Here is a 13,900-nt window from a genome sequence, read left to right on the forward strand (position 1 = left end):
TTCCTAACTGGTCCTCCGGAGGAACGCCGGAAGAGCCCCTCTGACTCAAGGTACAAAATTGAGGATGTAGCCCGTAAACACAAAAAAACGGAGACTCCCCAGATGACTCCTGGCAGTGATTATTGATGGCAAACTCAGCCAAAGGAAGAAAGGTAGACCACTCCTCCTGGTTATCAGAGACAAAGCAGCGTAAGTACTGTTCCAAATTTTGGTTCATACGCTCAGTCTGACCATTTGACTGAGGATGAAACGCCGAAGAATGAGATAACTTGATTCCCAGCCGTGAGCAAAACGCTCTCCAAAATGTTGCCACAAACTGAGACCCCCTATCAGACACGATGTCAGATGGAACCCCATGAAGTCTGACCACCTCCTTCACAAATACCTGAGCCAGAGTCTTAGCGTTAGGCAACGCAGGCAAAGACACAAAGTGCGATATTTTAGAAAAACGATCAACAATCACCAAGATGACCGTGTTTCCAGCTGATGAGGGCAAATCAGTGATGAAATCCATGGAGATTTCTGTCCATGGCTTACTAGGTACCTCAAGAGGAAGTAGTGTGCCAACAGGACGGGAGCGGGGCGTCTTAGCCCTAGCGCACGTGGTACAAGCTGACACATATGAGACCACGTCCTGTCGGATCTTGGGCCACCAAAACCGACGTGACACCAACTCCAAGGTACCTCTAACCCCTGGGTGACCAGCCAGGACGGCATCATGATGCTCCACCAAAACCTTTAGGCGGAGATGAAGCGGAACAAAAGATTTGTTGACGGGAAGCTCAGATGGTACCTCCTCCTGAGCCTCGGCAATCTCAGCCTCAACCTCGGTAGTGAGAGCCGAAACCACAACACCCTTTTGGAGGATGGGTACTGGATCCTCCCGAGGTTCTCCCCCCGGAAAACACCTGGACAGAGCATCCGCCTTATTGTTTTTAGACCCCGGTCTGTAAGTGACCACAAAATTGAACCGCGTGAAAAACGATGCCCAGCGAGCCTGCCTGGGGGACAGACGCTTGGCTGACTCCAAATACAGCAGATTCTTATGATCGGTAATAACAGTTACCTGATGGACCGACCCCTCCAGGAAGTGTCGCCATTCCTCAAAGGCCAACTTAATTGCCAACAACTCCCTGTTGCCGATATCATAGTCACGTTCGGCGGACGACAGTTTCTTGGAGAAATAGGCGCACGGACGTAAACCACTCAAAGATGAGCCTTGAGATAGTACCGCCCCCACACCTACCTCAGACGCATCGACTTCCACAACAAATGGTTTAGATACGTCTGGCTGCACAAGAATGGGGGCTGAAACAAAACTGTTCTTTAGAAATTCAAATGTGCGCACAGCAGCCTCAGGCCAAACAGAGAAATTGGTACTCTTTTTAGTCATGTCAGTTAGCGGTTTAGCAATGATGGAAAAATCCTTGATAAATTTCCTATAGTAGTTAGAAAACCCAAGGAACCGCTGAAGTGCTTTCAGGTTATCAGGACGTTCCCAATGCAGCACCGTCTGCACCTTAGCGGCGTCCATTTTAAAACCAGAAGCAGACACAATATAACCCAAGAAAGGCAACTCTTGAACAGAAAATACACATTTCTCAAGTTTAGCATACAGCTTATTCTCTCTGAGAAGCTGTAACACCTGCCTGACATGAACTAAATGAGTAACACGGTCGCAAGAATATATGAGGATGTCATCTAGGTACACGATAACGAATTTCCCCAAAACATGCGAGAGCACATCATTGATGAAATGTTGGAACACTGCAGGTGCGTTAGTCAACCCAAACGGCATCACCAAATTTTCAAAATGACCCTCAGGGGTATTAAAAGCCGTCTTCCACTCATCACCTTGACGGACTCTTATGAGGTTGTACGCCCCCCTGAGGTCAAGCTTGGTGAACCACTTAGCATCTGCCACCTGGTTGAACAAATCTGGTATCAGAGGCATAGGGTATGGATCACGAACCGTAATCTGGTTCAACTCCCTGAAATCCAAACACGGGCGTAATCCGCCATCTTTCTTCTTCACAAAGAAGAACCCTGCTGCCACCGGCGAAGATGACGGCCTGATGTGCCCTTTGCTCAAGCTTTCCGCAATGTAATCTTTTAACGCTTGTCTCTCCGGACCGGAGATGTTAAACATCTTTGCTTTAGGTAATTTGGCCCCTGGTTTAAACCTGATAGAACAGTCATAAGGATGATGTGGCGGCAACTCTGAACAACCCTTCTCAGAGAACACATCCACAAAATCCTGAAGTGACTCCGGAACGCTTGAAGTCACCGAAGCCACACATGTGGCCAGGCAATTCTGGCAGAACTCGCTCCACCGAATTATGTCATGAGTTTTTCAGTCAATTACCGGGTTGTGCATAGACAACCAAGGAAAACCCAAAACCACCTGAGCAGGAAGATTCCTGAGCACCTTACATGTAACCCGCTCAGAATGTAGAACTCCAATGTGGAGTTTCACCTCAGCCACAAATTCAGTAATCTCCCCCTGAGAGAGAGGAGCAGCATTGATGGTGACCACGTGGATAGGATGAGACAGTTTTTCAATCCTAAAACCTGCTGTGCGCGCAAACCCCTCATCAATGAGATTTGTGGCTGAACCACTATCCACAAAAACAGTAATTGGCAGCTCACTGCCAGCAACAAAAACCTTAGCAGGGAGCATGCACTGAGAAACCACCATGGAGGATATACATAAGCTCAGACTGGTCTCCTCCACACCCTCTGAGCTCAGAAGTTTTCCGCCGTTGCGTTTTTCTTAGGCAGCAGAGGACAGATGTTAATAAAATGACCAGTTTTACCACAGTAAAAACAGGCTCCCTGCTTCCTGAGCTCAGGGGCTCGATGCTTGACATGTGACACCCCTGCGATTTGCATAGGCTCCGTGGGCTCACCTGCAGCAACCTCACGTGAACCTAAACCCTCTCCCATAGGTGGTGTCTCATGCTCCCCCTGACGCAAACGGCGATCAATGCGGACAACCAGACTCATAGCGGAATCTAGAGAAGTAGGAGTCTCGTACATCAGAAGGGCTTTTTTAACCCTTCCAGAAATCCCATGTATAAACTGACTCCGCAATGCTGCATCATTCCACTGGGTATCGATCACCCAGCAACGAAATTCAGAACAGTAATCCTCTGCAACTCGCTCCCCCTGGCAAATAGAGCGTATCTTAGATTCTGCCAGAGCCATTCTGTCAGGTTCATCGTAGATTTTCCTATTGTGAATTCCGCTCTTGGGCTCCCTCCGGTGGTTGTAAGTAGCACTTTTGTGAGTTCTGCTCTTGGGCTCCCTCCTGTGGTTTTGAGTGGTATGGCTGCTTCTTGGATTTAGCATCAGCAGCTGCTTCCACTGATCGTCTTTTTGGCTCGGCTATTTTAGTCTGGCCTTATCCCTCAATCAATGCCAGTTGTCAATTGTTCCTGCTTGGAGTCACTGCTCTTTTGGATTTCCCTGACACTCTGACTCGTTCAGCAAAGATAAGTCCTTGCTTGTCTTTGGCAGTCCACTTGTTGTGGACTTTATTGTTCAGCACATTCTATGTTTTGCTCATTTGTCCAGCTTATCAGTATGGATCTATTCAGCTAAGCTGGAAGCTCTGGGCAGCAGATTTTGCCCTCCACACCTTTAGTCAGGTGTGGAGATTTTTGCATTTCTCTGCGGTGGACTTTCTAGTTTTTATTACTGACCGCACAGTTTCTATCCTGTACTACCTATCTAGCTAGAAGTGGCCTCCTTTGCTAAATCTTGTTTCATACTACGTATGTCATTTCCTTCTCCTCTCACAGTCATTATTTGTGGGGGGCTGTCCTATCCTTTGGGGATTTTCTCTGAGGCAAGATAGCTTTCCTGTTTCTACCTTTAGGGGTAGTTAGTTCTCCGGCTGTGACGAGGTGTCCAGGGAGTGACAGGAACATCCCACGGCTACTGCTAGTGTTGTGTTAAGATCAGGAACTGCGGTCTGTATAGTTACCACCTGCTCAGAGCTAGTCGCATGTCGCTCCTAAATCACCAGTCCATAACAGTACAACTGGCCAAAAATGAGTTGAATGCATCTCAAAAGAAGGAAAAGAAAAAGAGTTCTGAGCCATTTTTTTTTTCTTTAGTCTGTTTTGTCTTTTTCCTTCCTCTTAATCTCTGGGTGGTTCAGGATTTGGGCGCGGACATGGATGTTCAGGGGTTGTTTTCTCGTGTGGATCAGCTTGCTGCAAGAGTACAGAGTATTCAAGATTATGTTGTTCAAACTCCGACCTTAGAGCCTAGAATTCCTACTCCGGATTTGTTTTACGGGGATAGATCTAAGTTTTTGAACTTTAAAAATAACTGCAAATTGTTTTTTGCTCTGAAACCCCGTTCCTCTGGTGACCCCATTCAGCAAGTTAAAATAGTTATTTCTCTGCTGCGTGGTGACCCTCAGGACTGGGCATTCTCCCTTGAGTCAGGGGATCCGGCATTGCTTAATGTAGATGCATTTTTTCAATCGCTCGGATTGTTGTATGACGAACCTAACTCTGTGGATCATGCGGAAAAAACCTTGTTGGACCTGTGTCAGGGTCAGGAAGCGGCAGAATTATACTGCCAGAAATTTAGAAAATGGTCTGTGCTCACTAAATGGAATGAGGACGCTCTGGCAGCAATTTTCAGAAAGGGTCTTTCTGAAGCCCTTAAAGATGTTATGGTGGGGTTCCCCACGCCTGTTGGTTTGAGCGAATCTATGTCTCCAGCCATTCAGATTGATCGGCGCCTGCGCGAGCGCAAGGTGGTGCACCATATGGCAGCGTCCTCTGAGCAGAGTCCTGAGCCTATGCAATGTGATAGGATTTTGACTAGAGCGGAACAGAGGGGATACAGACGTCAGAATGGGCTGTGTTTTTACTGTGGTGATTCTGCTCATGCTATTTCTGATTGCCCTAAGCGTATTAAGAGGGTCGCTAGATCTGTTACCATTAGTACTGTACAGCCTAAGTTTCTCCTGTCTGTGACCCTGATTTGCTCATTGTCATCTTTTTCTGTCATGGCATTTGTGGATTCAGGCGCTGCTCTGAACTTAATGGACTTAGAATTCGCCAGGCGCTGTGGTTTTTCTTTCCAGCCTTTGCAGAGCCCTATTCCTTTGAGGGGTATTGATGCTACACCGTTGGCCAAGAATAAACCTCAGTATTGGACTCAGCTGACTATGTGCATGGCTCCAGCACATCAGGAAGATTGCCGTTTTCTGGTGTTGCATAATTTACATGATGTTGTTGTACTGGGTTTTCCATGGTTACAAGTACACAATCCAGTGCTGGATTGGAAATCTATGTCTGTGACTAGTTGGGGTTGTCAAGGGGTACATAGTGACGCTCCTTTGATGTCAATTTCCTCTTCCCCCTCTTCTCATGTTCCTGAATTTTTGTCAGATTTCCAGGATGTATTCGATGAGCCCAAGTCCAGTTCCCTTCCTCTGCATAGGGACTGTGATTGTGCTATTGACTTGATTCCTGGCTGTAAGTTCCCTAGGGGCCGACTTTTCAATCTGTCTGTGCCAGAGCATGCTGCTATGCGGAGCTATGTTAAGGAGTCTTTAGAGAAGGGGCATATTCGTCCGTCTTCGTCACCATTGGGAGCGGGATTCTTTTTTGTTGCCAAGAAGGATGGCTCCTTGAGACCCTGTATTGATTATCGCCTTCTTAATAAGATCACGGTCAAATTCCAATACCCTTTACCTTTGCTCTCTGATTTGTTTGCTCGGATTAAGGGGGCTAGTTGGTTTACCAAGATTGACCTTCGAGGGGCATATAATCTGGTTCGTATTAAACAGGGTGACGAATGGAAAACTGCATTTAATACGCCCGAAGGCCATTTTGAATACCTGGTGATGCCTTTCGGGCTTTCTAATGCTCCTTCTGTATTTCAGTCCTTCATGCATGATATTTTCCGCAATTATCTTGATAAATTCTTGATTGTGTATTTGGATGATATTTTGATTTTTTCCAATGATTGGGAGTCTCATGTGAAGCAGGTCAGGATGGTATTCCAGATCCTTCGTGATAATGCTCTATTTGTGAAGGGGTCTAAGTGCCTATTTGGAGTTCAGAAGGTCTCTTTTTTGGGGTTTATTTTTTCTCCTTCGTCTATAGAAATGGATCCTGTTAAGGTCCAAGCCATTCATGACTGGATTCAACCCACATCTGTGAAGAGCCTTCAGAAATTTTTGGGCTTTGCTAATTTTTATCGCCGTTTCATTGCCTACTTCTCTAGTGTGGTTAAACCCCTGACCGATTTGACGAAGAAAGGCGTTGATGTGACAAATTGGTCCTCTGAGGCTGTTGAGGCCTTTCAGGAGCTTAAACGCCGATTTACTTCTGCCCCTGTCTTGCGTCAGGCGGATGTTTCTCTTCCTTTTCAGGTTGAGGTTGACGCTTCTGAGATTGGGGCAGGGGCCGTTTTGTCTCAGAGGAATTCTGATGGTTCCTTGATGAAACCATGTGCCTTCTTTTCCCGAAAGTTTTCGCCTGCGGAACGCAATTATGATGTCGGCAATCGGGAGTTGTTGGCTATGAAGTGGGCATTTGAGGAGTGGCGACATTGGCTTGAGGGAGCCAAGCACCGCGTTGTGGTCTTGACCGATCATAAGAATCTGATTTACCTTGAGTCGGCCAAGCGGCTGAACCCTAGACAGGCTCGGTGGTCCCTGTTTTTCTCCCGTTTCAATTTTGTGGTCTCATATCTTCCAGGATCTAAGAATGTTAAAGCGGATGCCCTCTCTAGGAGTTTTTTGCCTGATTCTCCTGGAGTTCTTGAGCCGGTTGACATTCTTAGGGAAGGGGTGATTCTTTCTGCCATCTCCCCTGATTTACGGCGGGTGCTTCAGGAATTTCAGGCTGATAAACCTGACCGCTGTCCTGTGGGGAAGCTGTTTGTTCCTGATAGATGGACAAGTAAGGTAATTTCTGAGGTCCATATTTCGGTGTTGGCCGGTCATCCTGGGATTTTTGGTACCAGAGATTTGGTTGCTAGGTCCTTTTGGTGGCCTTCCTTGTCGCGGGATGTGCGTTCTTTTGTGCAGTCCTGTGGGACTTGTGCCCGGGCTAAGCCTTGCTGTTCCCGCGCTAGTGGGTTGCTTTTGCCTTTGCCTGTCCCTGAGAGGCCCTGGACGCATATTTCCATGGATTTTATTTTGGATCTTCCTGTGTCCCAGAAGATGTCTGTTATCTGGGTGGTCTGTGACCGGTTCTCTAAAATGGTCCATTTGGTACCTTTGCCTAAATTGCCTTCCTCCTCTGATTTGGTTCCATTGTTTTTTCAGCATGTGGTTCGTTTGCATGGCATTCCGGAGAATATTGTGTCTGACAGAGGTTCCCAGTTTGTTTCCAGGTTTTGGCGGGCCTTTTGTGCTAGGATGGGCATTAATTTGTCTTTTTCTTCGGCGTTCCATCCTCAGACAAATGGCCAAACTGAGCGAACTAATCAAACCTTGGAAACCTATTTGAGATGCTTTGTGTTGGCTGATCAGGATGATTGGGTGGCTTTCTTGCCGTTGGCCGAGTTTGCCCTTAATAATCGGGCCAGTTCGGCTACTTTGGTTTCGCCTTTCTTTTGTAATTTTGGTTTCCATCCTCGTTTTTCTTCAGGGCAGGTTGAGCCTTCTGATTGTCCTGGTGTAGATTCTGTGATGGAGAGGTTACAGCAGATTTGGACTCATGTGGTAGACAATTTGACGTTGTCTCAGGACAAGGCTCAGCATTTTGCTAACCGCCGTCGGAGTGTTGGTCCTCGGCTTCGTGTGGGGGATTTAGTCTGGTTATCTTCTCGTCATGTTCCTATGAAGGTTTCTTCCCCTAAGTTAAAGGCTTGGTTTATTGGTCCTTATAAGATTTCTGAGATTATCAATCCAGTGTCTTTTCGTTTTGCCCTTCCAGCCTCTTTTGCCATCCACAATGTTTTCCATAGATCTTTGTTGCGGAGATATGTGGTACCCATTGTTCCCTCTGTTGATCCTCCTGCCCCGGTGTTGGTTGAGGGGGAGTTGGAATATGTGGTTGAGAAAATTTTGGATTCTCGTTTTTCGAGGCGGAGGCTTCAGTATCTTGTCAAGTGGAAGGGTTATGGCCAGGAGGATAATTCTTGGGTGGTTGCCTCCGATGTCCATGCCGCCGATTTGGTTCGTGCTTTTCACTTGGCTCGTTCTGATCGGCCTGGGGGCTCTGGTGAGGGTTCGGTGACCCCTCCTCAAGGGGGGGTACTGTTGTGAATTCCGCTCTTGGGCTTCCTCCGGTGGTTGTAAGTAGCACTTTTGTGAGTTCTGCTCTTGGGCTCCCTCCTGTGGTTTTGAGTGGTATGGCTGCTTCTTGGATTTAGCATCAGCAGCTGCTTCCACTGATCGTCTTTCTGGCTCGGCTATTTTAGTCTGGCCTTATCCCTTAGTCAATGCCAGTTGTCAATTGTTCCTGCTTGGAGTCACTGCTCTTTTGGATTTCCCTGACACTCTGACTCGTTCAGCAAAGATAAGTCCTTGCTTGTCCTTGGCAGTCCACTTTTTGTGGACTTTATTGTTCAGCACATTCTATGTTTTGCTCATTTGTCCAGCTTATCAGTATGGATCTATTCAGCTAAGCTGGAAGCTCTGGGCAGCAGATTTTGCCCTCCACACCTTTAGTCAGGTGTGGAGATTTTTGCATTTCTCTGCGGTGGACTTTTTCTAGTTTTTATTACTGACCGCACAGTTTCTATCCTGTACTACCTATCTAGCTAGAAGTGGCCTCCTTTGCTAAATCTTGTTTCATACTACGTATGTCATTTCCTTCTCCTCTCACAGTCATTATTTGTGGGGGGCTGTCCTATCCTTTGGGGATTTTCTCTGAGGCAAGATAGCTTTCCTGTTTCTACCTTAAGGGGTAGTTAGTTCTCCGGCTGTGACGAGGTGTCCAGGGAGTGACAGGAACATCCCACGGCTACTGCTAGTGTTGTGTTAAGATCAGGAACTGCGGTCTGTATAGTTACCACCTGCTCAGAGCTAGTCGCATGTCGCTCCTAAATCACCGGTCCATAACATTTTCCCAAGAGAAGAAAAAAAACTCTCCACAGAGACAAATGCAGCAGAATCAGATGGCAACGAAAACGCCCATGCTTGGGGATCCCCACTTAACAATGACAATACCAGGCCCACACGCTGAGCCTCATTACCCGAAGATATCGGGCGCATACGGAAATATAGTTTGCAAGCTTCACGAAAAGAAACAAATTTACTGCGTTCCCCAGCAAATTTTTCAGGCAACGGAAATTTAGGCTCAGTAACTCTTCCTGTCGCTCCAGCTTGCACATTGGACACTGCTAGTCCCTGTTGCTGCACTGCCCCCCTCAACTCAGTGACCTGTAGGGACAGCGCCTCCAACTGGCGGGTTATCGAAGTCATGGGATCCATGACAAAAGAAAATAAAAAAAGAAACCCCCTTTTTTTTTGTTGTTGTTGTACGGCCGATTATAATGTCAGGGAGAGACTAGGTGAGCGAGAGCTAATAACCCGGGCCCCTGCAATTTCCCTAAGACTAGGGAAAGCCTGACTGACCCTCTGTCTGAAGTTTACACTGATGGTGTGCATGTTCAGGCCTCGAACCTCACCCTAACTCCTGTGCTCAGCCCTAGGCTGAAACCTCCACCCACCACCCAGTGAAGAGGTAATACTTAAATACCCACAGTTAGCACAGACAAGGATAAAGGAAAATATACACCACGCCGCAGACACTCAGGTATACACTATAAATGTGCAGGGCAAAATAAACACAAATATAGGAAGGAGTAAATAAGACGAAGGAATATACACCACCAGCAACGAATCTCCAACCACCAGCTCTCCACTCCAGACCGAGATAACAACGCAAGACAGAAGCTATAATCGGCGACGCCCAATGATCAGGGGAACTATTTAAAGGCCATGGAAATGGCCCAGCTTCCAATCCGAGGATGAGGTAAATTAACCCCGGAACAGCTAGACAAAATCTAGCAGACGCCTATGAGTAAATAGTGGTCAAAAGCGGAATTACCGCTGTCTGTCGGACGACCTGGTCTGAACAGCGTCCGACATGACACACAGCTCACATTGATGTGCCATCCTGGATGAGCTGCACTACCTGAGCCACTTGTGTGGGTTTTAGAGTCCGTCTCATGCTACCACGAGTGTGAAAGCACAATCTACATTCAAAAGTGACCAAAACATCAGCCAGAAAGCATTGATACTGAGATGAGGTCTGTGGTCCCCACCTGCAGAACCACTCCTTTATTGAGTGTGTCTTGGTAATTGCCAATAATTTCCATCTGTTGTCTGTTAACCTGCGATTTCTGAGGCTGGTGACTCGAATAAACTTATCCTCAGAAGCAGAGGTGACTCTTGATCTTCCTTTCCTGGGGCGGTCCTCATGTGAGCCAGTTTCTTTGTAGAGCTTGATGGTTTTTGCCACTGCACTTGGGGACACTTTCAAAGTTTGCCCAATTTTTCGGACTGACTGACCTTCATTTCTTAAAGTAATGATGGTCACTCGTTTTTCTTTAATTAGCTGCCTTTTTCTTGCCATAATACAAATTCTAACAGTCTATTCAGTAGGACTATCAGCTGTGTATCCACCAGACTTCTGCACAACACAACTGATGGTCCGAACCCCACTTATAAATCAAGAAATCCCACTTATTAAACCTGACAGGGCACACCTGTGAAGTGAAAACCATTCCCGGTGACTACCTCTTGAAGCTCATCAAGAGAATGCCAAGAGTGTGCAAAGCAGTCATCAAAGCAAAAGGTGGCTACTTTGAAGAACCAAGAATATAAGACATAATATCAGTTGTTTCACACTTTTTTGTTAAGTATATAATTCCACATGTGTTAATTCATAGTTTTTATGCCTTCAGCGTGAATGTACAATTTTCATAGTCCTGAAAATACAGAAAAATCTTTAAATGAGAAGGTGTGTCCAAACTTTTGGTCTGTACTGTGTATATATATATATATATATATATATATATATATATATATATATATACACAAAATAGATAAAAGATTGCCGCGCTGTTAAGGCATTTACAGATAGGGTTGTTGTCCTTTGAATGGAATGTCCGTTCGTGGAGCGGTACGTTGCCCCCTGAGTTCAGTAGTGCTTTAGTGGATGAAGCGTCCTCTCCCAGGAGACAGTCCCCGAAAAACACCCGCCGCTGTTGTTCAGCGGTAGCCTCGGCCGATGGCGCCGCTGACAGCGTAGCGAGGTTAGCGGGGGGCGTGGTATAGTGGTGACGTCACCTGTCCGTGTATGACGGACGTTTGCAAGGGCCAATCCCAACGCGTTTCGAGGGAAACGTCCCTCTTTCTCAAGGTATGGCGCCTGCGCTGTTCCTATATATCCACGCTTCTGCAACCCCGTGACTTAACCAGAAAAATGCACTTAGCTAATCAAACCCAGACTTAAAGGAGCTTAATATAATCAAAGACGACTGTTGCTTCACAAAAAAAAAAAAAGTGTTGAAAAAACTGCTGATACATTCAGAGGGGTGGTGGGTGAATCTCCCCTGTATTCATCTATCACCACAAATTGTGCTTCCCTAATTGTCTGATCAGGGACTTCAGTTAGTATAGAATCTGTATGTCCCTGAATATGAACTTCATCCCTTGCAAATTTTTTAAACTTTTTAGATCTTATCTCCCTCTCCTTTTCTTGTAATCTAATGGTAATATTATTTGCCAAATCTTGTATTTCTCCTACGTGATCGAAGTGCTTTAATAATTCTAATTGTTTAGTTATCTCATTACCCACCTGTTGTACATTAATTTTCCGTTTGTCAATAATGAATTGGACTGCCTTCTTAGAGAAATTAAAAAACATAGTCTCCCATTCATGCTGTATGGATGGGTTACCAAAGTTCCCTGTCAAGGGCCTATGAAACCTAAGGCCCTTGGGGACCTTATTAGCCTCAAGATATCTTTCTAGGGATGCAATCTCCCAAAGGTCTCTCATTTCATTATATAATAATTTTTCTAGAGACCTCAGGAGGTATCTCCCTTTCTCAAGATCCGTATTAGGAGCCTGAGTGTGAATAGTGTGCTCCCTGATCAATTTCAGACGGTGGTCCCTATCTCTCCACAAACAGGAAGTGGCCATGTGTAAAGCTGCCTATGGTGCTAGCGACACACCTAAAACAAACTGCACAGTATTAAATCTTGAACACCCAGGCGCTATTATTCATTCAATTAAAATTAGGTTTTTTATATATTTATTATATTGATTTGGTTTTAATAGTTGTATAAATAAAGAGTGTATTTTATTAGGAGGAGGGAGGATTATGATATTATGTCTATTAGCTACTTATCAAATCTGCTATCATGAGTTTTAAATTTATGTATTATTATATAATTATTTTTTTTTTGTGAAGCAACAGTCGTCTTTGATTATATTAAGCTCCTTTAAGTCTGGGTTTGATTAGCTAAGTGCACTTTTCTGGTTAAGTCACGGGGTTGCAGAAGCGTGGATATATAGGAACAGCGCAGGCGCCATACCTTGAGAAAGAGGGATGTTTCCCTCGAAACGCGTTGGGATTGGCCCTTGCACACGTCCGTCATACACGGACAGGTGACGTCACCACTATACCACGCCCCCCGCTAACCTCGCTACGCTGTCAGCGGCGCCATCGGCCGAGGCTACCGCTGAACAACAGCGGCGGGTGTTTTTCGGGGACTGTCTCCCGGGAGAGGACGCTTCATCCACTAAAGCACTACTGAACTCAGGGGGCAACGTACCGCTCCACGAACGGACATTCCATTCAAAGGACAACGACCCTATCTGTAAGTGCCTTAACAGCGCGGCAATCTTTTATCTATTTTGTTCACTTTTTGGCAGTTTTCCACACCTTCTGGCGAATTTGCCTGCTGCTGTTTCTCTAGGCACACGTGTTCAGCGCCTGGGTGTTCAAGGTTTAATACTGTGCAATATATATATATACACATTTTTAAAACGTTTTCTTTTTACTTTTGGCATGTTTCAATAGTCTCCATAGGAGATTAGAAGCTGCCACAACCCCATTGCCTCTGCTACATGTGGCTCACAGCAAGCCAGCACTGGCAACCATAGAGTTCTCCAGGAGACCTCCGGTTGTCATGCCAACACATCAGTGACCCGCTGTCACGCTCACGCCCTGACTGGTGGGCGTGAGCTCGTGGGGTTTGTGGCCCCACTGTGCCGCAAACCAGACTTCCCTGGAAGGGGCGTGACTATGACAGCTGCCTGGGTTTTCGCTGGCGCCTCTGATGGTGAGGTCAGGCTTGTGCAACAGGCAGCTGCCAGGTGCTACTCCAGGGTGGTGTCTGGCTGTAGCTGCTGATCCCACTTGGGAGACAGGAATACTAGGACAGGTGCAGGCGACTGGCAGATGAGCACAGCTGAAACTTGGACGCGTAGGCAAGTAGGCACGGCAGAGAACACAGCTGGCAGGCACGGCAGAGAACACAGGGCTGGCAGGCACGGCAGAGAACACAGGGCTGAAGGCACCACAGAGAACACAGGGCTGGCAGGCACGGCAGAGAACACCGGGCTGGCAGGCACGGCAGAGAACACAGGGCATTTTGGTGTGGTGTATGAAGGAACAGGTAGGGACCTGTTCACACAGGAGACCCAGGTAAGGAAACTACTGTAGCAGGAAGGAAAGGAATATGAAGGAACAGGTTGGGACCTGTTCACACAGGAGGTGAACCGCAAGGTATGCGGAGAGGAGCTGCAGCAAGAGATTCTGCAGCAGCAAGAGCAGAGCAGAGTGAAACCGCAAGGTATGCGGAGAGGAGCTGCAGCAAGAGATTTCTGCAGCAGCAGGAGCGGAGCAGAGTAGAATGGAGCAGAACCGCAGGAGTGCGGAGCAGAGGCAAATTGTCAGA

This window comes from Ranitomeya variabilis, chromosome 4 (genome assembly GCF_051348905.1).
Source record: "Ranitomeya variabilis isolate aRanVar5 chromosome 4, aRanVar5.hap1, whole genome shotgun sequence".
NCBI lineage: Eukaryota > Metazoa > Chordata > Amphibia > Anura > Dendrobatidae > Ranitomeya > Ranitomeya variabilis.